General features: G+C 36.9%; 2 long non-coding RNA genes across 2 annotated transcripts; both read right to left on the minus strand.

The window, feature by feature from the left end:
• Window positions 1–5,614: 5,614 nt before the first annotated feature.
• Window positions 5,615–9,530, minus strand: LOC144337608 (uncharacterized). Its single transcript, XR_013410890.1, has 3 exons — window positions 9,496–9,530; window positions 6,616–6,682; window positions 5,615–5,663 (listed from the first exon to the last, which is right to left on the minus strand). It is a non-coding gene; the product is annotated as an uncharacterized LOC144337608 (long non-coding RNA).
• A 26-nt stretch (window positions 9,531–9,556) lies between these two features.
• On the minus strand, window positions 9,557–15,544 carry LOC114677634 (uncharacterized). The gene is made up of 3 exons (XR_003729018.2): window positions 15,507–15,544; window positions 13,685–13,737; window positions 9,557–9,608 (listed from the first exon to the last, which is right to left on the minus strand). It is a non-coding gene; the product is annotated as an uncharacterized LOC114677634 (long non-coding RNA).
• Window positions 15,545–25,698: the final 10,154 nt, after the last annotated feature.

Here is a 25,698-nt window from a genome sequence, read left to right on the forward strand (position 1 = left end):
CTCAGCACCTCATCACACTTATTCTAAAATTGACCACATAATTGGAAGTAAAACACTCCTCAGCAAATGCAAATGAATGGAAATCATAACAAACATTCTCTCAGACCACAATGCAATCAAGTTAGAACTCAGGATTAAGAAACTCACTCAAAACTGCTCAACTACATGGAAACTGAACAACCTACTCCTGAATGACTACTGGGTAAATAACGAAATTAAGGCAGAAATAAAGATGTTCTTTGAAACCAATGAGAACAGAGATACAACATACCAGAATCTCTGGGACACATTTAAAGCAGTGTGTAGAGGGAAATTTATAGCACTAAATTCCCACAAGAGAAAGCAGGAAAGATCTAAAATTGACACCCTAACATCACAATTAAGGAACTAGAGAAGCAAGGGCAAACAAATTCAAAAGCTAGCAGAAGACAATAAATAACTAAGATCAGAGAAGAACTGAAGGAGATAGAGACATACAAAAAAACTTTCAAAAATCAACTAATCCAGGAGCTAGTTTTGAAAAGATCAACAAAATAGATAGACCACTAGCTAGAATAATAAAGAAGAAAAGAGAGAATAATCAAATAGATGCAAGAAAAAAACGATAAAAGGGATATCACCACTGATCCCACAGAAATACAACCTACCATCAGAGAATAACATAAACACCTCTTCACAAATAAACTCGAAAATCTATAAGAAATGGATAAATTCCTGGACACATACACCCACCCAAGTCTAAACCAGGAAGATGTGGAATACCCGAATAGACCAATAGCAAGTTCTGAAATTGAGGCAGTAATTAATAGCCTGCCAACCAGAAAAATCCCAGGACCAGGTAGATACACAGCCGAATTCTACCAGAGGTACAAAGAAGAGCTGGTACCATTCCTCCTGAAACTATTCCAAACAATAGTAGAAGAGGAAATCCTCCCTAACCCATTTTTTGAGACCAGCATTATCCTGATATCAAAATCTGGCAGAGACACAACAAAAAAGAAAATTTCAGGCCAATATCTCTGATGAACATTGATGTGAAAATCCTCAATAAAATACTGACAAACTGAATCCATCAGCACATCAAAAAGCTTATCCACCACGATCAAGTTGGCTTCATACCTGAGATGCAAGGCTGGTTCAATATACGGAAATCAGTAAACATAATTCATCATAAAAACAAAATCAAAGAGAAAAACCACATGTATATCTCAATAGATGCAGAAAAGGCCTTCGACAAAATTCAACACCCCTTCATGCTAAAAACTCTCAATAGACTAGGTATTGATGGAATGTATCTCAAAATAATAAGAGCTATTTATGACAAACCCACAGTCAATATCATACTGAATGGGCAAAAGCTGGAAGCATTATCTTTGAAAACTGGCACAAGACAAGGATGACCTCTCTCACCACTCCTGTTCAATATAGTTTTGGAAGTTCTGGCGAAGGCAATCAGGCAAGAGAAAGAAATAAAGAGTTTTCAATTAGGAAAAGAGGAAGTCAAGTTGTCTCTGTTTGCAGATGACATGACTGTATATTTAGAAAACCCCACTGTCTCAGCCCCAAATCTCTTTAAGATGATGAGGAACTTCAGCAAAGTCTCAGGATACAAAATCAATGTGCAAAAAGCACGAACATTCCTATACACCAATAACAGACAAACAGAGAGTCAAATCATGAGTGAAATCCCATTCACAATTGCTACAAAGACAATAAAATACCTAGGAATACAGCTTACAAGGGACATGAAAGACCTCTTCAAGAGAACTACAAACCTTTGCCCACTTTTTAATGGGGTCTTTTTTTCTTGTAAATATGTTTAAGTCCCCTGTAAATTCTGGTTATTAGACCTTTGTCACATGGGTAGATTGAAAATATTTTCTCCCATTCTTTAGGTTTCCTGTTCACTCTGATGGTAGTTTCTTTTGCTGTGCAACAGCTCTTTAGTTTAATTAGATCCTAATTGTCAATTTTGGCTTTTGTTGGAATTGCTTCTGTAGTTTTTGTCATGAAGTCTTTGCCCATGCCTATGTCCTGAATGGTATTGCCTAGGTTTTTTTCTAGGGTTTTTATGGTTTTAGGATTTACATTTAAGTCTTTAGTTCATCTTGAGTTAGTTTTTCCATAATATGTGTAAGGAAAGAGTCCAGTTTCAATTTTCTGCATATGGCTAGCCAGTTTCCCCAGAACCATTTACTGAATAAGAGATCATTTACCCACTGCTTGTTTTTGAACAGTTTGTCAAAGATCAGATAGTTGTAGATGTGAGGTATTATTTCTGAGATCGCTGTTCTTCTCCACTGGTCTATATGTCTGTTTTGGTACCAGTGCCATGCTGTTTGGGTTACTGTAGCCTTGTAGTATAGTTTGAAGTCAGGTAGCATGATGCCTCCAGCTTTGTTCTTTTTGCTTAGGATTGTCTTGGCTATGCAGGGTCTTCTTTGATTCCATATGAAATTTAAAACAGTTTTTTTTCTAATTCTGTGAAGAATGTCAATGGTAGTTTGATGGGAACAGCATTGAATCTATAAATTACATTGGGCAGTATGGACATTTTCATGATATTGATTATTCCTGTCCATAAGGATGGAATGTCTTTCTATTTGTTTGTGTCCTCTCTTATTTCCTTGAGCAGTGGTTTGTAGTTCTCCTTGAAGAGATCCTTCACATCTTTGTTAGCTGTATTTCTAGGTATTTTATTCTCTTTGTAGGGATTGTGAATGGGAGTTCATTCATGATTTGGCTCTCTGCTTGCCTGTTGTTGGTGTAAAGTAATGCTTGTGAATTTTGCGCAGAATTTTGATTTTTGTATCCTGATACTCTGCTGAAGTTGCTTATCAGTTCAAGAATTTTGGGGCTGAGATGATGGGTTTTTCTAAATAGAAAATTATGTTATCATCAAACGGAGACAACTTGACTTCCTCTCTTCCTATTTGAATACCTTTACATCTTTCTCTTGCCTGATTACTCTGGCCAGAATTTCCAATACTATGTTGAATAGGAGTGATGAGAGAGGGCTTCTTTGTCTTGTACTGGTTTTCAAAGGGAATGCTTCCAGCTTTTGCCCATTCAATATTATATTGGCTGTGGGTTTGTCATAAAGCTCTTACTATTTTGAGAAATGTTCCATCAATAACTAGTTTATTGCGAGTTTTTAACATGAAGGTATGTTGAATTTTATTGAAGACCTTTTCTTCATCTATTGAGATGATCATGTGGTTTTTGCCATTGGTTCTATTTATATGATGGATTACATTTATTGATTTGCTCCACTTTTACCTTTAGTTATAAAAACTTTCCAATGCTATTGTCAGAAACCAAGTGCTATTTATTTAATAAGAAGAGATAAGATAAAAGACAGCAAGACAGTCTTGTGTATCTTCAAGATATTACTCTGTGTGTGTACGTTTGTGTGTGTGTGAATTTGTGTTTGGGAAGTTTATTTTTCCATAAACAATACAATTCTGCATTTCTAAATATTAAGAGAAAACAAACAGCAGTTCGATGATGTTTCCACAAACTATTAAATTTTAAAACATTTTCTCTAATTTTGAACATGTACCTTTTGAAAACAAATGACTCTTTTGATAAGAGAAACTAGTGCATAGGAAAAAGATGAAAAGTTTTGAAGTATGAGTTCTTTCTGGAAAAAATGGAGCAAGACACGAATGCAGTAAACACTGGCTTAATGAATAACATCCACACTGATGAGTCCTCTCTTAGCCAACTGCCTCATGTCTCTCTAGTGTCTACTGTGATTTATGATGACTAACATCAAAATAAATCTTGGGGACAGATGAAGCAGAGGAGTGGTCCAGAGAGTTATGAAGAACATGGAAGACAGTGAGCTGGAGATGGGTCTACATAGGTCACTGTAATTGGAAAAAACTCTTATTTGTAGCCAAGGGAATCTACTCTTTTGATCTAAAGGGATTAAATAAGACATAAAGAAGGAGTGGGCTGGAAAGTTTTCTAAGTTGGAAAACTTAGGAGTGGGCTGGAAAGTTTAGAAGTTTTCTAAGCTAAACTTCAGGGAATGATTATCAAACTCCACCACAAAATACAGATGCCAAAAAAACTGATTTTTCTACCACACTTAGGAAAGTAGATAAATAAGCCATAACTGCACAGTGAACCAATTCAAAGATCCTTAGGGTATCACCAAGGAACTTAGATAACAAAAGTTAAGTTTGCAACAATATTTGTATTTGTCCATTTGTATACTGTTAGGATAAGGCAGACTGCATTGACACTAAATATGTCGTTGTACCACATAATGGAAGTTGATTATGTTTTCTTGATTATGCCACAGACATAGGAAGTTATGTTTTCAACAAAATCAAGGATTATGTGTATATTAGTTCTTGTGTAGATCTAAACATGTTGGTCCATAAAAAGATCATTCAATATATAGAAGCATTTTTCTTTACTATGTAAAAGATCAAGATAGCCCCAGATTTACTGGAGCTCTGGATCTTCAACGTGTATGCTCTTGGTCACTTATGAGTTGTTTCCATCTCATTCCATCTGAAGAAAGAGAGAAATGAAGATGCACATACTAGACAGATTTAGAAACAGATCTGAGAGGGGCACAATGCAGTTTTGTTCACAAAATATTGATTAGAATTCACTGATGTAGCTGCACCTAACTGCAAAGGAGATGGAAAAACGTGGTTCAGGTGTGTGTGTAGGAAGAAATGGAAACAGGTTTTGATGGATAGCTAGAATCTCAACCAAAATATAAAAGAAGTATTGTGTGGTTGGCTGTTTCAAAGACAGTTCATAATGGAAGACATAAAAGCTTCAGAGTATACCTTAGGAAAGCTGGGGAATGCACGCATAATTAGTTGATAATAAAAGAATATAAATAAATATACAAATGAGCCCAAGAAGGATTAGGGCTTGAGAGGGTAAATGTATACATTGTGATTTAAATTAAATACCCAAGATACCTTTGCTAGATAATGTTATACAATAAAATACAGAAAATCTTTTTAAGTGCTCTGTTTAAGCTAAATAACAATTTTCAGATCCATCTGGTTGGGTTATTTCTTAAGTTAGGGGACATAAGAAAAGGTATCTAGATGAATAGCTGGTGAAAAGGCAGGCAGGAGCCAGTGAAAGAAAATATGGAGACTCCTGGAAGAGTATGAAGTTTGTTGCTCCTTAAAGCTCAGTTCATTTTACTTATATTAAAAGGTGCCTATGGAGTACTCATAGTCTTACTGATTAATCTATTCTTTGTACTCCCAGAACACTTCACATGATCTTCTGTAATATAATACATGCTTGGTTACCACGGCTTAAGTTTGGTCACAATTTCACTTTAGTTTGTATAACAGATAAGAATAATAACATCTGCATATTCAAAATTACTGAGTACGTCATGTCACTGATACAAATTTTATTCACTTCAAAGACATTGTAAACTAACCGAGGTATGATATGGAATTCTGCACCCATACAAAGTTCTTAATACATATTTACTAAGAAAATAAATTAATACACTATGGAAAATGATTTTAAAAATAGTTCATATTTTAGAACTCCTAAATAAAAATAATACCTAATAACTTGTATATTCCATCATAATGCGACTTGTTCTTCCGACAATGTGACTTGCACCTCCCATAATGTTGCAATTCAGCAAATCTTTATGAGGACTAGAAAAAAATGAGAAAATCAGGTATAAAGGGCTTCCCAGCTAAAGAATATCTAATTGATCAATCTGGCACCTAGCTTTGTTCAAAACTCAGATGCAATAGAAACTCTAGGTCTACCATTCATACATATTCTCAAACAGTTCAAAACAATACAGACAAAAATATGTTCAATTCTATTTTAAAATGACACGTACATTTATGTGAAGAGTGTTTAAAAGAATCCTCCTTCTTCCTGCTGTTTGTCGAGGTAAAATGTCAGCAATCAGCAATCAAAATGTGCTTGATGTATTTTGTATCTCAGAATACATTACTCAGAGATGTACAATTTATGGGTAAGGAAATACAAATATCACCTTAATAGGTTATATTTACTGTATATTATTTTATTTAGACAAGATAACAAAATATACAAAATGCTCAATTTCATATGAAGTTGAAATATTGAACATTGCTGATGTATAATATTTCATACTTGACAAAGTTGCATGCTTTTTACTGCTGGATATATTTAATATACTCTTTAAACAGAGAATTCACCAAAGAAGTCATAATATTAAATTTTGTTTTTCTTACCATTATGTGAGGGTTTTTTTGGTGTACATTTTGTTTTGTAATGACCCAATCTCTGAATATGAAATCAATTCATTATAGGATTTAAAGATGTTTGGTGAACAAAGATTTTAAAAGGTAAAAAAAGAGGAAACGTTTTATTACTTCAAAGTCACCTTTTTAGCAAGACTACAATAATGTCCCTTTCTCAACAGTCATTTGAAATTCTGTCATTCACCAAACTAGCCCCCTGCCCAGTATGCTAGAAAAACTGAGACATACAAACAGACATAATAAACAACCACCTAAAAGAAGAGCCAGATGTAGGTTGCCATATGAGCTGATTATAGGTACATAGATCAAAATTATACAAAATATATAGAGTGTAAAATCTTGTTCCTACCTCTGTCCCATCTGCCATGATCTCTCTCCTTTCTCTCCTCTTAGAGAAATTTCTTGTTTATTATTATCTAGAAGTAAAAGTATACAAGAGTTTGTAGTCTTATTTTTCATTTCACATATAAAGGTTTTCTGTATACATATATTAATAGATACAGATGTAGATGTGAATTTTGATAATCCCACAGTCCAGCATCTTGCTTTTCACTTAAAACGATTCATACCAGCACTTAGGGACCCTCTGAAGTATTTATTTTAAGTAATTATACAGTATTATATTTTGTGGGCATTCCACAGTTTTTTAAATCAGTCTCCTATAGTGGAAAGCTAGAATTACTTGCGATTTTTTTGTTACTGCAAAAGAAAAGGGTTAAATGAGCAATTGTGGACATTTTATAAGTGGGGACATTTTATAAGTGTGCCAATATAGATATAGGTATAGACACTCAGAAACATAAAAGCATTGGGTCAAAGGGAGATTATTTTTCTTTGGAATTTTGATCATTGTTAAAGTCTCACCAACAAAGTGTGCTGTTGTCACACTTTTAATGTTTTATCAATTTTGGAAGGTGAAAAATATTTTGATTTAGCATTAATTTGCATTTATCTTATTATGACTGATGTTCATATGTATTTATGAGCCATTTATATTTCTTTCTTTACCATGGCATGTACTAAAAAGCTTATCTTTATCTTGCAAATATAAGATGATGTCTTCACATTCTAAATTCACAAATACATGTAAATCTATTTAAGAACTTCCTATTTTGCAAAATTAGAAGGTTGTGCATTCATTTACCAGTACATCATTGTTTTAATTTACATGGTTTTTAGAATATGCTTTAATATGAATTGCGTTTTCCTAGATATTCTTCTGTATTTTGGAATAATAACTTTGTGTAATTCCAGAATAAAAGATCTCTCAAAGTATTATGGAGACCACGTTAAATTATAATTTAAGAATTAACTTTATTATTTTGAATCTACCTGTTCAAAACAAAGGATGGCTTTCCATTTGTTTAAGTCTTATTCTGTGTCCTTTAGGGGTGCTGCAGTATTTTTTTCTGTAGCAGTTTGATATAAGTTCCTTAAATTTATCCCTACAAATTTCTTGTTGGTGTTATTTTAAGTGATTTTAAATCCCATTACATCTTCTCACTGATTGTTATTTGTATATATGAAAGGTAGCATTTTCTGCACACTGATTTTTCTGTCAGTGCACTTACTGAATCCTCTTGTTTTATAGAAGTTGTTGAGTTGATCCTCTGAGCCAGGCAGGGTAGGTACACCCAGCTACTGGGAAAGCTGAGGCAGGAGGATCATTTGAGCTAAGGAGTTTGAGACCACATGGTAACATAGCAAGAACTCCTCTAAAAAACAAACCAAAAAAAATCCAATATTATCATCTATAAACAGAAGATTTTTTTGTCTTCACTATTCATATTTTGATATTGATTATTCCTTTCTCTTGTATAATTACATTGTAATATAATTGGCTAGTATATTTTAAAACACGTTAGAGGGCACACTAGTTTTGTTCCTGAGTTTAATAGAACTTTAGAAGGACTATTTCTAGTCTTTTCCCCACTACGTATGATGTCAGGTTTTGGGGCAAACACATGCATACACATTGAGATATAGATAGGCGAGTTTTGTGATATATATATAAATATATCTTATTCTTATTTTATTGAAGGCATTTTTAATCAAGAATTATTGTTACATTTTAACAAGTGCTTTTGTAGCATCTGTGAAGATTAACGTAATTTTCTCCTTATACTATGAACTATACTAAGCACTTTTCTAATATGAGAATACCGAGGGTGGGGCCAAGATGGCCAACTAGAAGCAGCATGATCAGAGGCTCCAGGGAAAAGAGCCATAACAGTGTACGAATCCTGCACTGGCAAACAGGGTATCCGGGTTCTGTCAGCAGAACTGACTAGGCAGCTGGCATCACCCACGGATTGGAAGGAAGGGCAGCGTGGTGTGGCGGACCACCTCAGAGCCACAGAGGGCAGGGAAGCCTCCACCCCTCAGCCAAGGGAGGCAGTGAGTGAGGATGCTACCCAGCCTGGGATAATGTGCTTTTTCCACACAACTGTGCAACCCGCAGATTGAGAGATCCCACTCAGGAACCCACGACACGGGGTCCCGAGGGTCCCAACCACAGAGCGATGCAGATTCTCAACAGCCACTAAGCTAGAATCTGCTTGAGCCTGCCCCGACCAGCACCACAGCTGCAGCTACCTGCTGTCTAAGCCGTTTGATCTCCTTGAGGGAGGGACCACAGCCAACACTGGGACTGACAGCCTCCTGACACACTAAGCTCCCAGCGTGGCGGAATGGCAGCAGCCATCTCTACAGCTCCAGGCCATGCTTCTCCCCTGCTGGAGTAGGAAGCTGGACGGCCTGATGGCAAGAAGTATCCCCCACAGCCCAGCACACCAGCTGAGGCAGACTGTGGACAGTGGGCCTCTTCAGGCCTGACCTTAACCCATCTGTCCTCACTGGGTGGGGCCTTCCTGAAGGAACTTCAACAACTCCAGCCAGGGGCTTAGAGATAGAACTCTCATCTCCCTGGGCCTGAGACCCTGGAGGAAGACGGGTTGCAGTCTCAGCAGACCAGCAGACTAAGTCTTTCCTCCTGCTAGTTCTGAGGAATCCAGGCAGCCCAGACGAGGGGGTTCCCCCAGTGAAGCACAACCCCTCCACCAAGGGACAGTCAAAGTACTTTATTAGATGGGTCCTGCTCTCTGTGCCACCCAACTGGGTGAGACCCTCCAACAGGGGTTTGCAGACACTCTATAAGGGAGCATTTCTACTGGCATCAGGTCGGTGCCCCTTGAGGTCAGAGAACCCAGAGGAAGAAGCAAGTACTCACCTTTGCTGTTCTCCAGACTCCTGGAGGGGCCTCTCCGGGTGCTGGAGTGACCCAGATGAACAGGGCCCGAAGTGAACGCCCAGCAAACCGCAGTAGCTCAACAAAAGAGGGTCCTGAACATTGCAAGAAAAATAAACAAACAGAAAGCAACAACAACAGCAGCAACAAAAAAAGTTCCCAAAAAAAACCCATCCAAGGGTCAGCAGTCTCACTCAAAGATTGATGCTAGAGAAACTCATGAAGATGAGAAAGAATCAACAACAACAAAACAATGCTGAAAACCCAGAAGGCCAGAGTGCCTCTACTCCTCCAAATGATTGCAATGCCTCTCCAGCAAGGGTGCAGCACTGGACAGAGGATGAGACAGACGAATTGATAGAAGTAGGCTTCAGAAGGTTGGTAATAACAAACTCTGCTGAGCTAAAGGAGCATGTTCTAACCCAATGCAAAGAAACTAAGGATCTTGATAAAAGGTTACAGGTGCTGCTAACTAGAATAACCAATCTATTCTTGGCTGTGAAGGTAAGCTATACTTGAGGCTCCCTTACAGTTACAGTGACCATTTGATTCTGTTTTAGCCAGCGGACTATAAGATGATTTGAGATGTTCCAGTTTTGTGCCCAGTATGTAAAATTTCTTTTGCCCCTTTTCTGCACTCTTTCCTTTTCTGTCTGATAGATACAGACTATAATGAGGTCCTAGAGGATGGAAAAGACACAGATGAAAGCAGTATGAGTCTCTGAATGCTCATGTAGTGAAGAGCCCCTGACAATCTCAACGCCCTCCCGGGGATCTCACAGCAGCAAAATATTAACTTCTATGTGATGAAACCACTGAAATTGTGGTGTCTATTTGTTAGTCCAACAAGCCTGGTCCACAGGGTCTGTGCTTTTAAGAATTAAGCATGTTCAAATGGTGCCAAACAGTGCAAAATTGGATAAATAGAGGAAAAGGAAACAATGACACTGTATCCTCCTAAAACAATAAGGATAGTTTAACAGAGCCCATGGGTTAATGTATGACCCAGAGACAGGAGCAGGGTGTTCAGGTTTTCTGTTGCTGTATAATAAATTATTGTGAAACTTAGCAACTTAACAACAATAACCTTTAGTTCTACCTTTACTACTGCTTAACATTTGGAGGGTCACGAATTGAGGTGGAAACCAGCTGAGTGAGCTGAGTGAGTCCTCTGCTCCATGTGTCATTGACTGAGATTGTAATGGTATGTGGAGGATTACTTCATTTATATGTCTTGTGCCTTAGTGAAAAATGGCTCTAAGACTGGGCTCTGTTGAGACTATGGACTGGGAGAACAAGATCTTGGCGTACTCTAACTTCTTAAACTGTGGCTTGGGCCTCCCACAGAGTGTTTTAATAGATGTGCTTGAAATCTGCAATGTTTTATGTGATCTGGCCTCAGAGGTTCCAGCTCAATGTCAAAGTCAGGAAAATTAGATCCCACCTTTCATTGGAAAATGTGGCAAATAATTTGCAGTCACCTTTAATCTAAAGCTGAACAACTCTTTTTGACAATCTGGAAAAATATTAACGGATACAGTGTAGGTTTGCTTTTAGAATCTCTTGGGGAAAAGTTGAGGAATTTCTATGGATTATTGACTCTATAACATAGGACTGTGAGAAAGCATTCCTGGGGGCTTTTGAAGAGGGTATAGGTTACTAGGCATGTGGGTTCCAGTTCTCTCGGAAGCAGGCACCAAGATAGAATTGGATGTGTGAACGATTTATTTAGGGAAGATTCTATGAAGGACAAAGGGCAGAAAGATCAGGAGTTAGCAGGGAGAGCTTTAGAACAAATGCAGGTCTGCCAATCAGTAAAGAAGATTTTTTTTAAAAAGGAAAGAAGACTGAGTAGATAGAATATATAAGTCTGCACATCAGACTTATACTGAAGTGCAGCTCTGAGAAAATCTCAATCAGGATGAAGGGGAGTCCCAGGGCATAGTGTGCATTTGAGGAGTCCTTCAGAAATGAGTTCCATTTCCTCCACCATGTTCAGTCAACACGTGGGAATAACTCAGGAAGAAGAGTATAGCCTGTTTGTGAATGCTATGAGGAATTCAAAGTTGTAACAGCTGGAGTCACTAATCCAACTGCATTCCTTACAGTGGGTCTCTCCTGAAGGAAGATGCGAGCAGTACACTTCCATGTCTGCACATTAGACTTGAGAGTATTAGGTATAAAAAATGGTCGTGGAGAATGAGAGAGTTGACTCAAGAGGCATAGTAATGGTATTATATACCATAATTGATACACCTGAGCTTAGTGTCCATAAATTTTGAGTGTATAGATGCCCTATGAGTATTTCTGGCTCAGCTGACGAGGTTGAACATTTAACTCTTATTTCCTTTCTTCCTCCATCCTTTAGTCTTTTATAAATTATTATGCAATTGATTCAATTGAATTAATAAGGAAGAAAGATTACAATAATTTAAAGCATATATTCAGATGATTTAAAAAATACTTCCCCCTTTTTTTTGACTAATAGGATTATCTACTGGAAACATTTATGCACATGTCCCTTGGAACAAATGGTCAACTCTTCCAAGTGGGAATACATTTGTGAGTAAAATTTTCAGGTCATACGGAATGCATATGCTTAAGTTTAGAGTATTAAGGAAAACGTTTTCCAAAATATTTTAGTAATTCCCAATCCCCTCTGCAGAAACTAAGAGCTCCTATTGCTCTACTTTTTTGCTAATGTTTGATATTGTCATTTGCTTGTTGTTTGTTGGTTTCATTCATTTGTGTATTTTTTGTTATTTTTCTCTATTCTGTGGGATATACAGTATAATTTAATTATGCTTTAATGTGCATTTTTATGATTACTAAAAAGAAAAATAATCTTGTTTTCATTGGAGATTTGGATATCCTTTGTTACAAACAAAAAACAATGTACTGTAACAACTATTTACATAGCCTTTACATCGCAATAAGTATTATAAGCAACCCAAGGGTGATATAAAGTATATGGGAGCATGTTCATAGGTTATTTGCAAATACTACACCACTTTATTTAAGGGACTCGAGCATCTGTGGATTTTGGCATCTATATGGGGTCCTGGAATCAATCTTACTTAGAAACCAAGGAATAGCCATATTGTAAATACCTCCTACTGACCTGTGGCTTGCATTTTCACATCTTAAATATCTTTTGACAAATTTCTATCAGTGTTGAAACTGATATATATATAGATATAGATATATTCATATTAGAATTCTATATAGTAATAAAAATGAAAAACCTGCAGCTAATTGCAAAACATGCATGGATCTCAAAAACATATTATTTATGAAGAAAATAATCTAACAAAAATAAAACATCCTTTATGATCCTCTTTCTTACATGTTACAAAACAGGCAAAGATAACCTATGCTTTTAGAAGTCAGGATTGTGATTGGGCTATGGAAGAGGCTTCTGGGGTTCTAGCAATTTTGTTTTATTTGATTCAAGTTGTATTGACATAATTGTCTGCTTTTTCAATAACTGAGTTGTACAAGTTCTGTTCTGTGTGCCTTTTAGGCATGAAATGTATATTATATCTCACCTTTAAGAAAATATTAAAAATGTAAATTGTTAATTTTACCAAGAAAATGCAAAAAATACTGAGAAAAGAAAAAGCATTCTTAATGCACTGTGTATTTCAAGGCAGTCTTAATGAAAATGAATAAAACAAAACACAATAAACTCAGAGAATTATTGCCATCAACTTACACAGTGTTATCATCTATGATGTTACCACAGAATTGTTTTGTACCCAGTAGGATGCTTTCAGTTCTATGCTAAAGAGTCAAACTCGAATTTGTCTGAATAAGGAAAATTAATGTCTTGGTAAGAAGTTCAGGTCTAGAGAACTTCCAGAGCATGTTGAATCCATTGCTATAGACTGAATATTTATGCCCTTCTCTCGCCAGATTAATAAGTTGAAACTGTAATCCCCAGTGGGCGATGAAGCCTTTGAGGGGTAATTGGGTCCTGGGAGTGAATCCCTCATGATAGGATTGCTGGTATTGTTAGAAAAGACAGGAGCATGCTCTCTCTCTCTCTCTCTCTCTCTCTCTCTCTCTCTCGAAAAGACAGGAGCTCTCTCTCTCTCTCTCTCTCTCTTTCGGTCTGCTATGTGAGGATATAAGGAGAAGAAAGTTGCCTGAAAACCAGGAGTACTCTCACCTGAGGCTTGATCTGCTGATGCCTCAGTCTTGGACTTCCCATCCTCCAGAATCCTGAGAAATAAATGATTTCTGATGAAACTACATAGTCTATGGTAATTTAGTATTACAGCTGGAAATAAGATACTATGATTCAATAAAGGCTTCAGGGACCCAGATTGCAAAATCCTTCTGTTTTTCTATCTTGTATAGGATTGCCTGAGACTGGTCCATCTGTGTCAAATATAATAATGTCTAAACCATACAATATTCCGAGTTTTAAAAGGAGCTCCTTCACTCTTAACCAATAAGAGTAAGGGCAATTTGCCAGAAGCCCCTCAGAAGTTTCCCTTTGTCTCATTTGGCAAAATTGTATCACATGATATAGGTTAAACCAACAATTGGTAAGGGGAATAGAAACATCATGATTGACTTAGATCAATCAAGACCCAACTCTGAGCTTGAGATGTGCATTGCTATTGTGAATTATTAACCACAGAGGAGAGAAAAGGTTCCATTTAAAAACAGAGAGAGGTTAAAAAAAAAAGAGAAACAATTGGGTGGATACAAAGAAGGGAGGAAAGAAAGAAGGAAGGAAGGAAAGAAGGAAAGAAGAAAGGAGGGAAGGAAGGAAGGAAGGGAGGGAAGATAATTAGTTTGTCATAAGAAGATACCATACTGGGTGGTTTAAACGACAGAAATTTATTTTCTCACAGTGTTGGAGGCCAGAAATCCCAGATTACAGTGTCCTTGGGGTTGGTTTCTGGTGAGGTTTCTTTTTTCTCTGGTATCTCTTCCTTTTCTTATAAAAACACCAATCCTATCAGATTAGGGGCTCACACTTATGACCTCATTTATCATTAACTGCCTTCCTAAAGACCCTACCTACAAATATAGTCACTTTGGAAGTTATGGCTTCTATGTAGGAATTTGGGGGGACACAATTCACTTCGTAACAGGAAGACAGAAGGATGAAAGGAAGGAAATAAGAAGTAAGATTGTAGCGATAATGCAGCATATATGCCTTGCCAATCTCATTTTCCAAGAAGAGGAGCTGTATATCTTTACAAAGGCAAAAATAGAGTAAATACATCATTGATCATTCTTACATAAAGCTAAGAGGTGGCAATATAGGTGATTACCATACAGACACTATATAGATCATTACATGATGTACTATGAAGTTAAAGGACTCTTACAGTGTCCTTCAGATCATGTTGCTTAGTTTTCTACTGCCTTGTATATTTTATTGTGTATGTACATATATACATATTGTGTGTATATAGATATATACATATTGTGTATATAGATATACACCTATTGCGTGCATATACACCTATTGCGTGCATATATGCATATTGTGTGTATATATACATATTGTGTGTATATATAATTGTACATATATACATATATTGTGTGTGTGTGTATATACATATGTTGTATATATATATTTTAGTTTTCTTCTGCCTTGTAACACTCTGTACAGGTTTATAGCCTAGGAGAAATAGGCTGTGTACCATATAGCCTAGGTGGCTATATCATGATCATGATCATGCATCAATTAACAATTGAGATACTTACGTTCTGACAAATATATCCATAGGCAATTACATCTTTGTGTGAACATCAGAGTGTACTTACGCAAACCTAGATGTTATAGCCCACTCAGGCTATATGGTCCACAGCCTGTTGTTCCTAGGCTATAAAGCTGTACAGCATGTTAATGTACTCGATACTGAAGGCAATTATAATACAAAGTTAAGTATCTGTGTATCTAAACATATAAAAAGTAGAGTAAAAATATGGTAGAGATTAAAAAATGGTGCATCTGTAAGGGCACTTACCATGAATAGAGTTTCCAGGACTGAAAGTTGCTCTGTGTGAGTTGGTGGGTGAGTGGTGAGTAAATGAGAAGGCCTGGGAGCACAGTAGCTTTGTTTACACCAGCACCACCATAAACATGTGAGTAATGCATTGTGCTATGACAGTAGGATGGCTGTGATGGCATCAGGTGATGGGAATTCTGTAGCTGCATTGTAATCTTATTGGCCCACTGTTATACAGGCAGAGTCCATTGTTGGCTGAAGCATCATTATCTGTGCATGACTGGAATGTGCTTTACTCTCCCTTTGAAATATGAATTTCTTTTCTAGTAATTTATATTTTATTTATAAAATCAAATTCAGTTTGTGTATATTAAACCACTATCATTTAAAATATTGGCTATATTATCAACCACTAAACGGATTTATGTCTGTTTTACTTTTTCAAAGTAAGTCTCTTCTTATTTTTCATACCATGATCAGCAATCATTTTAAATTTTTTACTATTCAGTCTCAGAAACTATAGTTACATTATATTTATATTTTAATATATGTAATAACAATAAGTCACTCAAATGGTTCATAATTTTAACATTCATTTTATAATGGTTTGACTAGTTTATACAAATTTAACTCCTTGAAGGTAGAAACCAAAGGAATCATTGATGATTTTTAAACAAAGGCCATGAATACAATGTTCATGTAATAAAAGAAGCAACTCAGTAAATTTAAACTAACTTAATATGCACAATAGTAACAAAATATTTTCATGACTGTAAGAACTCTGATTCGTATATTATTTTTTCCAATCAAATTATTATACATCATTCTGCTATCGAGCATAAATGAAGAACTGAGAATATAAAAATAAAGAGAAAATTTGTCCTGTTCTCAAGGAGCTTAATCTAACAAGAGAAACAACTGAAATCACTATGCTATTCCAAAGTGCAGACGTTATTTAAAAGAAGCAAGAAGAGCTCAAAAAGAAGGAGCAACTAATTATATTATGTGGATTGGGAAGAGACCTTGACAGGGTCTGTGGTAACTTGGCTCAGTATTAGGAGACAAGATTTTCCAGGGAGTATAAAGAATAATGTAAAGTATTTAAATATATGAAAATTTATGGCTGTTTAAAACTAACTGTTCATGTTTTGAAATAACCTGTAGTATGTTCTAAAAGTGTTTAGAACTCTGTCTAGTTAATACACTATGCATATGTATATTTTGATATGAGTTTTACACTATATAAAAATCACTTATAAATGTTTCTAACATGCAACAGAGTAAATATCCATAATTTGGTGACTCCTACTTATATACAATATGTACTGTATAAATTATTTTATGACTTTATAAAGTCAGACATTGAGAGAGTTCTAATTTCATAAATTAATACAACCATTAGGTGATACTAGCATTACCTATAGATTAGATCACAAAACAACTTTGTTTTCTCCATATTGCTTTAAAATATACTCAGTAGAAATTTTCTTCACTGCCCTGAATGAAAACTTGGGTGGCTTCAGGATTTTTCCAATCCCATGTCATGTTCTCACATTATATATTAAAACTTCATCTCAATTCAAAAGTTGAGTTTGGCCTCATTATGATAATGAAAACTTTGAAAGTGATTTTAAATATATCTACTGTCCTCTGCTCACACTACTGCAGAAAGGGATTATTTGATTGGAGAAGGCCTTCCCTTCCGCTTCCAGCATCTTCTTTCATTACTTTTTTTTTTCTCTATAGTTGCTTAACTACAGTTTCTAAGAAATGAGAGTGAAGGGAGAAATAAAAAGGAAACAGAAAATTTCTTATTTGTATTACTGATGTTTAATTGCTATTGTGAGCTTTATTTTAATTGACTTGCTTTGTAAAGTCATCTGAAGCAATTGATTTCATATTTTTTATAGCAGACCACCTTAGTGAAAGTTCTTACAAATCTACTAAAATATCGTATCATTCTCTTGATTCATTCAAACCTAAAGTAATACATTAGCATGAAGATAAGTATTCAATAAAGATATTTATGTCTATTCCATTCTTTTTAAAATTTAAAGTATACACATGAAGTATTGATATTCATATCTATAGTGAAATTATTACTACAGGTCAGCAATTTAGCATATCCACTATCTTCCATAGTTAGCATTTTTTATGTGTGGTAACAGCACTTAAAATCTGCTCTCTTTGCAAATTTTGAACATACAATACATAATTATTAACTATAGTCTTACTATTTGTATTGGTCCATTCTCATATTGCTGTAAAGAACTACCTGAGACTGCGTAATTTACAAAGAAAAGGGGTTTAATTTACTCTCAGTTTCACATGGCTGGAAGGCCTCAGAAAAGCTACAGTCACGGCAGAAAATGAAAGGCAAGCTGACACAGTCTTCACATGGCCAGAGCAGAGAGAGAGAGAGTGCAAAGGGGGAGATGCTATGGTTTGTTTTGTTTTGTTTTGTTTTTTGAGACTGAGTCTTGCTCTGTCACCAGGCTGGAGTGCAGTGGTGCGATCTTGGCTCACTGCAACCTCTGCCTCCTAGGTTCAAGCAATTTCCCTGCCTCAGCTTCCTGAGTAACTGGGACTACAGGTACGTGCCAGCACACCTGGCTAATTTTTTGTATTTTAGTAGAGACGGGGTTTCACCATGTTGGCCAGGATGGTCTCGATCTCCTGACCTTGTGATCTGTCTGTCTCAGCCTCCCAAAGTGCTGGGATTACAGGCATGAGCCACCATGCCTGGTGACTACACACTTTTAAACAACCGGCTCTCATGATAACTCATTGACTATCACGAGAATAGCAAGAGGAAAATCTACCCTCATGATCCAATCATCTCCCACCAGGCTCCTCACTCAGCATCAGGAATTACAATTAGACATGAGATTTGAGTGGGGACATAGAGCCAAACCATATTATTCTGCCCTCAGCCCCTCCCAAATTTTATGTCCTTTTCACATTTCAAAACACAATCATGCCTTCCCAACAGTTCCCCAAAGTCTTAATTCATTCCAATGTTAACTCAAAAGTCCAAGTCCAAAGTCTTACCTGAGACAAGGCAAGTCGCTTCTGCCTATGAGCTTATGAAATCAAAAACATATCAGTTACATCCTAGGCACAATGGGGTTACAGGCATTGGGGTAATTCTCCCATTCCAAAAGGGAGAAATAGGAGAAAACAAAGGGGCTCACAGGCTCCATTCAAGTCTGAAACCCAGCAGAGCAATAATTAAATCTTAAAGCGCCAAAGTAGTTTCCTTTGATTCCATGTCTCACATCCAAGCCACCATGATGCAAGAGGTGGGCTCCCAACGCCTTGGAAACAGGTCTGCCCCTGTGGCCCAACAGGGTAAAGCCCCACCACAGCTGCTTTCATGGCCTGGCATTGAGTGCCTATGACTTTTCCAGGCAAGCTGTTGGCAGATCTACCATGCTGGGATCTAGATGACGGTGGCCCTCTTCTCACAGATCCACTAGGACTAGGCAGTAACCCAGTGGGGACTCTGTGTGGGGCTTCCAACCCCATATTTCCCCTCTGCACTGCCCTACTAGATGTTCTCCATAAGGGCTCTGCCCCTGAAGCAGACTTCTGCCTGGACATTCAGGCATTTCTCTACATTCTCTGAAATTGAGGCAGAGGTTTCCAAACCTCAACTCTTGCCTTCTGTGAACTGGCAGGTCCAACACCACGTGGAAGCTGCCGAAGCTTAGGGCTTGCACCCTCTGAAACAACAGCCATAGCTGTATCTTGGCTGCTTTTAGCCATAGCTGAAGCTAGAGCAGCTGGGATGCAGGGCACCATGTACAGAGGTGGCACAGAACAGCAGCCCTGGACCTGGCTCACAAAAACATTTTTCCCTCCTAGGCCTTTGGATCTGTGATGGGAGGGGTTGTTGTGAAAGTCTCTAAAATGCCCTGGAGGCATTTTCCCCATTGTCTTGGTTATTAACATTCAGCTCTTCTTTACTCATGCAAATTTCTGCAGCCTTGAATTCTTCCTCAGAAAATGGGTTTTTCTTTTCTACCACATAATTGACCTGAAAATTTTTCAAACTTTTATGCTCTGCCTCTCTTTTAAATATAAGTTCCTGTTTCAGATCATCTCTTTGTTTATGCAAATGATTTGTTTATGCAAATGAGTATAGGCTTTTAAAAGCAGCCAGATTACATCTTAAATGCTTTGCTGTTTAGCAGTTTCTTACACCAGATACCCTAAATCAATTCTCAAGTACCAAATTCCACAGATCACCAGAGCAGGGGCACAATGCCCCAGTCTCTTTGCTACCGAATAGCAAGAGTGACATTTATTCAAGCTCCCAATACGTTCTTCATCTCCATCTGAGACCACCTCAGCCTGGACTTCACTGTCCATATCACCATCAGCATTTTTGTCACAACCATCCAAGAAGTCTCTAGGGAGTCTCAAATTTTTACCCATCTTCCTATCTTCTTCTGATCCCTCCAAACTGTTCCAGCCCCTGCCCATTACCAACTTCTAAAGTTGCTTTCACATTTTCAGGTATCTTTATAGCAACGCCCCACTCCCAGTACAATTTTTTTGCATTAGTCCATTCTCACATTGGTATAAAAAACTACCTGAGACTGGGTAATTTATGAAGAGAAGAGACTTAATTGACTCAGAGTTCCATAAGGCTATGAGACCTCAGGAAAATCACAATCATGGCTGAAGATGGAGGGGAAGCAGTAGCGGTCTTCACATGGCCAGAGCAAGAGAGAGACAGAGCAAAGCAGGAAGTACTACACAGTTTTAAACAAGCAGATGTGATGAGAACTTACTCAGTATCATGAGAACAGCAAGGGGGAAATCTGCCCTCATTACCCAATCATCTCCCTCCAGGTCCCTCCCCCAACACTGGGAATTACAACTCAACATGGGATTTGGGAGGGGACACAAAGCCACAATTTGAGTGGGGACCCACAGCCAAACCATATCACTGTTGTACATTAGATTGCTAGACTTCTTTATCCAATAAAACTACAAGTTTGTACTCTTTGACTTACTTCTCTCCATTTCCTTCCCTTTCTTTTGCCTAGTACCCACCATTCTACTCTCTGTTTCTACGTGTTGAACTTTTTTTTTTTGTAGATTCCACATGTAAGTGGATCACCTCAAACCAACAGAATGGCTGTTATCAAAAATTCATGAGATAACAAGGGTTGGCAGGAATGTGGAGAAAGGGGAACCCTTGTCCCCTGTTGGAAGAAATGTAAATTCATACAGCCATTATGTAAAACAGTAAGGAGTTGCCTCAAAAAATTAAAATTATAATTCTATAATTATTTTATGATCTGGCAATGCCTTTCTTGTGTATATACTCAAAAGAAATGAAAGCAATGCCTCAAAGGGATATATGCACTCCCATGATCACAGGAATGTTATTCATAATAGCCAAGACATGGAGACAGCCTAAGTGTCCATTGGCTGATGAATGGAGACAAAATTGGCTCTTCCATTCTGATGTTTATATGTCTTTCATTTTTATGTCCTAAAGTGGTGTGTAGAAACTACAGGAAAATAATGAATAGTAGGGGATTTTGAGCATCTGTGTTTTGTTCTCGATTTTACTGTAAATGTTTGTAATGTTTTATCATTTATTATAATGTTTGCTATATATAGAAATATATAGATATTTGAAGATATCTTTTCTCATATTATATAAAAATAATATATGCATATCTAGTTCATAAAATGAGTTCTGGTTTTGTTATGGGATTCATGAGACTGGAGAGATGAATAGGTAGAAGAGGAGGATTTTTATTGAGTGCACACAGACACAGCGGACTAACATCCAAAGACTAGACCGAGAATAAACACAGCACGTGACTTTTACACACACTTCTAAAAGGGGTGGGCTAGCTTGAAACAAGCTTATAGTGGCACAAAGCATAGTGGTATGAAAGCCAGGATACAGAGGCAGAACAAAGGCAGTTAATTAAACTATGACAGGTTCATAACTCAGGATTACACAGGACTCTTGGCCCAGATCACTGTTATCTAGCCTGCTCTAGTGCCTTGCACGGACTTATAACCTTCACTATGGCACCTGGATGGCTGCAATCCAGGCCTGCTCAGGTGTGTCGTGACCTTTGCTGTTCTGCTCAGATAAAACGGAATATTTGAAGTTACTAGTTGCAGAAAACAGAAATCTATAAACTCATAAAATAAAGGAAAATTTGTTTTTCAAACTTGTTTTTCTCTTTTTAATTTCATTTTTCTTTTTAATTTCCACCTGTTTTTCTTCTTGCATTAGTACGAGAGCTTATCAAGGGAAATGGAATATAAAAGGAAAAGGAGAGAGTGGAGAAGTGTCACAGTAAGACTGAATGGGGCATGAAGTTTGTCCCTCTATAGCTAAGCAATGGTGAGTTTAGAAGGAAGATGACAGTAGAAAACAATGGCTAATATTGCAAGTTTCCATTTCCTCTAACTACTTTTTGAAATGGATCTTTGATGATGAAACATTGCTTTAAAAACATCTAAATAAGTGTTGGAGATATTGCATCCAGTGTGCTGGTTCTCAAGTCTTTGTCCCAGTACAACATTGATTATCATACAGAAATAGAGTAGGATGAGATGAGGCTTCGTCAGATTCTAAAGTCCAGCACCTAGGTGCAGATGGCCTACCTACAGTGTGAATGGATATAGGCGTTTCTGCTTACACTTGTGAGAAAATATGACCTTTGGGTGCCCAGAGGCCTAGTCAGAGAGAAGAGGATGCAGAAATAGTACGACAGGGGCCAGGGCATGCACTTACATGCTGTATGCTAATATAAATCTCAAAATTCCCAGTGGAATCAGTCACACTTGAGAGTCCCCAGTCCAGATAATGGTCAAATGGAACCTGGAGCAAAGGGTGGGAATTTGTAAGATACTAAGTGAATCCAATCAGAAATCTCCTCCGCTTCCACAATGATAGAGTGAACATCCTCATACACCAGGTGCTCTTTGGAGAAGTGGCATTCTGAAAGCGTTTAACTCAGGCAACAGAATCACCAAAAAGACTATGTATGTATGATGTATGTATGTATGTATGTATGTATTTAGAGACAGAGTCCCACTCTCTTTCCCAGGCTGGAGTGCAGTGGCACCATCTAAGCTCACCGCAACCTTTGCCTCCTGGGTTCAAGCAATTCTCATGCCCCAGCCTCCCAAGTAGCGGAGACTACAGGCACGTGCCACCATGCCCAGCTACTTTTTGTATTTTTATAGAGACAAGGTTTCACCATGTTGCCTAGGCTCATCTCTAACTCCTGACCTCAGCTGATCTGCCCACCTAGGCCTCCCAAATTGCTGGGATTACAGGTGTGAGCCACCAAGCCTAACCCAAAACACTTTTAAATTCAGCAACAAATAGGAATCTGAACCTTGAACACTACATATATTGACAATTTAAATAGAAAAAGGATAGTTGAACTGGAAAAGACCAAAATATTACTGATTTAAAAGTGTAAAATTGCCCATTGATCAGTCAGGTAGAAACTTTTCTTTGCACATCTGAGTGTAATTTGAATGAATCTGTGATATTCATTGCTAAATATTACTCCTGTTTCTTTGACAGAAATGTTGATTTTATAAGAAGCCTGTTCAGCATCTTTTGACATTATGTTTTTTCTCTATTTTAATCTGTTAACATGGAGTTATGACTTTCAATTTTTTTGACTCAGAACGCCTTTACACCTTTAAAGTTATTGAGCAACTCAAAGAGCTTCTATTTATATCTATCAATATTTAAAATATTAGAAATTTAAAAGAGAATCATTTACTTTTCACTTAAAATAACAATAACGTATTACTCATTAACTTAAAAATATTTCTGTTTAATATAACTATAGGAAAACAAAGTGAGAAGAATGACACTATTTTACATTTTTTTCAAATATTTAATGCTTGATTAGTTTCTTTTTTTTAAAGAGATAAGTTGGAGTGCAGTGACATAGTCATAACTTACTGCCACCTCAAACTCCTGGGCTCAAACTATACTTCCACATCAGGCTCCAAAGTAGTTGGAATGACAGGCATGCACTACTATGCCCAGTTAATTTTTAAATTTTTTTGTCAAGACAAGGTCTCACTATGTTACCCAGGCTGGCCTTGAACTCCTGGCTTTCAGAGATCTTCCCACCTTGGCCTCGCAATGAAGTCTTATATTTGCTACTGAATTTGATGTCTTACTTCACATACCCTCTGGAAACTTCACTCTCTATACTCATAAGAGAATGAAAGTGATAAAGACATGTAACATCTTGACATCATTATCAAAATACTTTTGATGTCACTGAGCCCCTGAGATTGTGTCCATTTACGGTTTATGGCTCTACATAGGGATTGTCAAAATATCAAAAACCTCTGTAATATTTTGTACATATTTATGTTCCTGAGTCTCTTGGGTGTCCATCCCATTCCCTAGCCCAAGTTCTGGTTTCTCCACTCTACTTTCCTTATTCACACACAATGCATCATCTAAAGCAAGCTTGTCCAACCCAGGGTCCATGGGCCACATGCAGGCCAAGAAGGCTTTGAATGCGGCCCAACACAAATTTGTAAACTTTCTTAAAACATTATAACTCATCAGCTATCATTAGTGTTAGTGTATTTTACCTGTGGCCTAAGATAATTATTTCTTCCAATGTGGCCCAGGGAAGCCAAAAGATTGGACACCCATGATCTAAAGGGTACGTCTTAGCCATGGTTCTTTAGGACTCCAGTCCACTCAGGGTGGTGTGCTATGAGATGCAGTCACCTCCCTGGATATCCCACCTCTTGTATTGCTGGGTGCTGCTTGCCAACCCTACCATACTTACAGTTACTGTTACATTGTGGAAAGTATTCAGAATCTTAGATAAGCAATAAATATATATGTGGGGTTGAAATTTTTCAAATGATGGGGCTGAGCATTGACTATTTTATTATGCTAGCATAAACAGAGGAGGAACTAAAGCCATGAGTTTTAATTTTCAAATATCCATATAAAGTAGTTCTGTTTTTCGAAGCCTGTGGGCCTTGTTTAAGGGTCGTGTGTTCAGCTACATGAAGCTGGAAAAATATTTATGAAATTAGTGCTCTGTAAAGAAAATCTGGCTCCTGTGATAGGAAAAGCAGTTTCAGATGCCAAATCCTGCAGTGGAAGGCTAGAGAGTTGTTATATGTTTTCATAGAGCCTGAGGGATGCTTTACTTCATATTAGTTTATATGCATATGAAGTTAATAATGTATGAGAATTCCATAAAGTTTCTTTTGGGTAAGATTTGGTGATTGCCTTCAGAAGAAATTAATTTAACTAAATTTTGACAACTTAAACATAACAGCTTCTCTTAATGAAGGCCGTAAGTCTTCCACTGCATGTAGCAGATATTCGGAATGTGTCAATTATAATTTAAACTATTAAATTGCTGCAATTTTCAGATTTAAAAAGCAATCCCTCACCCAACCACATGAAGATTTACTGTTTCTCAATATTGTCAGTTAATTTCTTAAAGTCAAATCCTCAAAAAAAAAAAATTATTAGCATAGACTAAATTGAAGAAATTTATGCATAGCATTCACCTCAACCAGAAAGAAGCCACAGAACTGGAAGGAACTTAAAATGGTTTTAAAGTAGAAAATTAAACTTTTTGTATCACTGAGTCCTTTAGGAAACTGATGAAATCATTGATTGCTCTCTCCAGAAAAGAAAAAAGAGCAAATCCATGAAATGCTGCATCAAATATCACTGGGTTCATGATATCTATCTATAAACTTTGAAAGCTTTCATGAATCTCAGACTGTTTAAGAAAATTTACAAATGAAAACACATATAAATTTTAATGAAATGGAAATTACCAGCTGTACTAATTTTGATAAATGTCTTAGTCTTTTACATTTAATGATTGTTATTTATTGGTGTAGCAAAGGCTGAAAATTCTAAAAATTATTATTCCATATGACATTCATGCACACTGTTCTTGAATTAAAATTCTGACAGATTCACAGGGGTGCTTTTTGACTTGTCTTCTTGATGCCAGAACTCAGAAAAAAATCAATTATTTGAAAAAATATTAGTCAAATGATGTCGTATCAGCTAAAAAAGTTTGAGTAAATGAATGCATCAAATTTAATTATTAGATGTGCCATTACTATAGTACTGATAAAGATGTAGGTGATCTCCTAGAGCAGCTACCCAAAAGAAATACAATGCCAGCCACATATG

This window comes from Macaca mulatta, chromosome 1 (assembly GCF_049350105.2).
Source record: "Macaca mulatta isolate MMU2019108-1 chromosome 1, T2T-MMU8v2.0, whole genome shotgun sequence".
Classification (NCBI taxonomy): Eukaryota; Metazoa; Chordata; class Mammalia; order Primates; family Cercopithecidae; genus Macaca; species Macaca mulatta.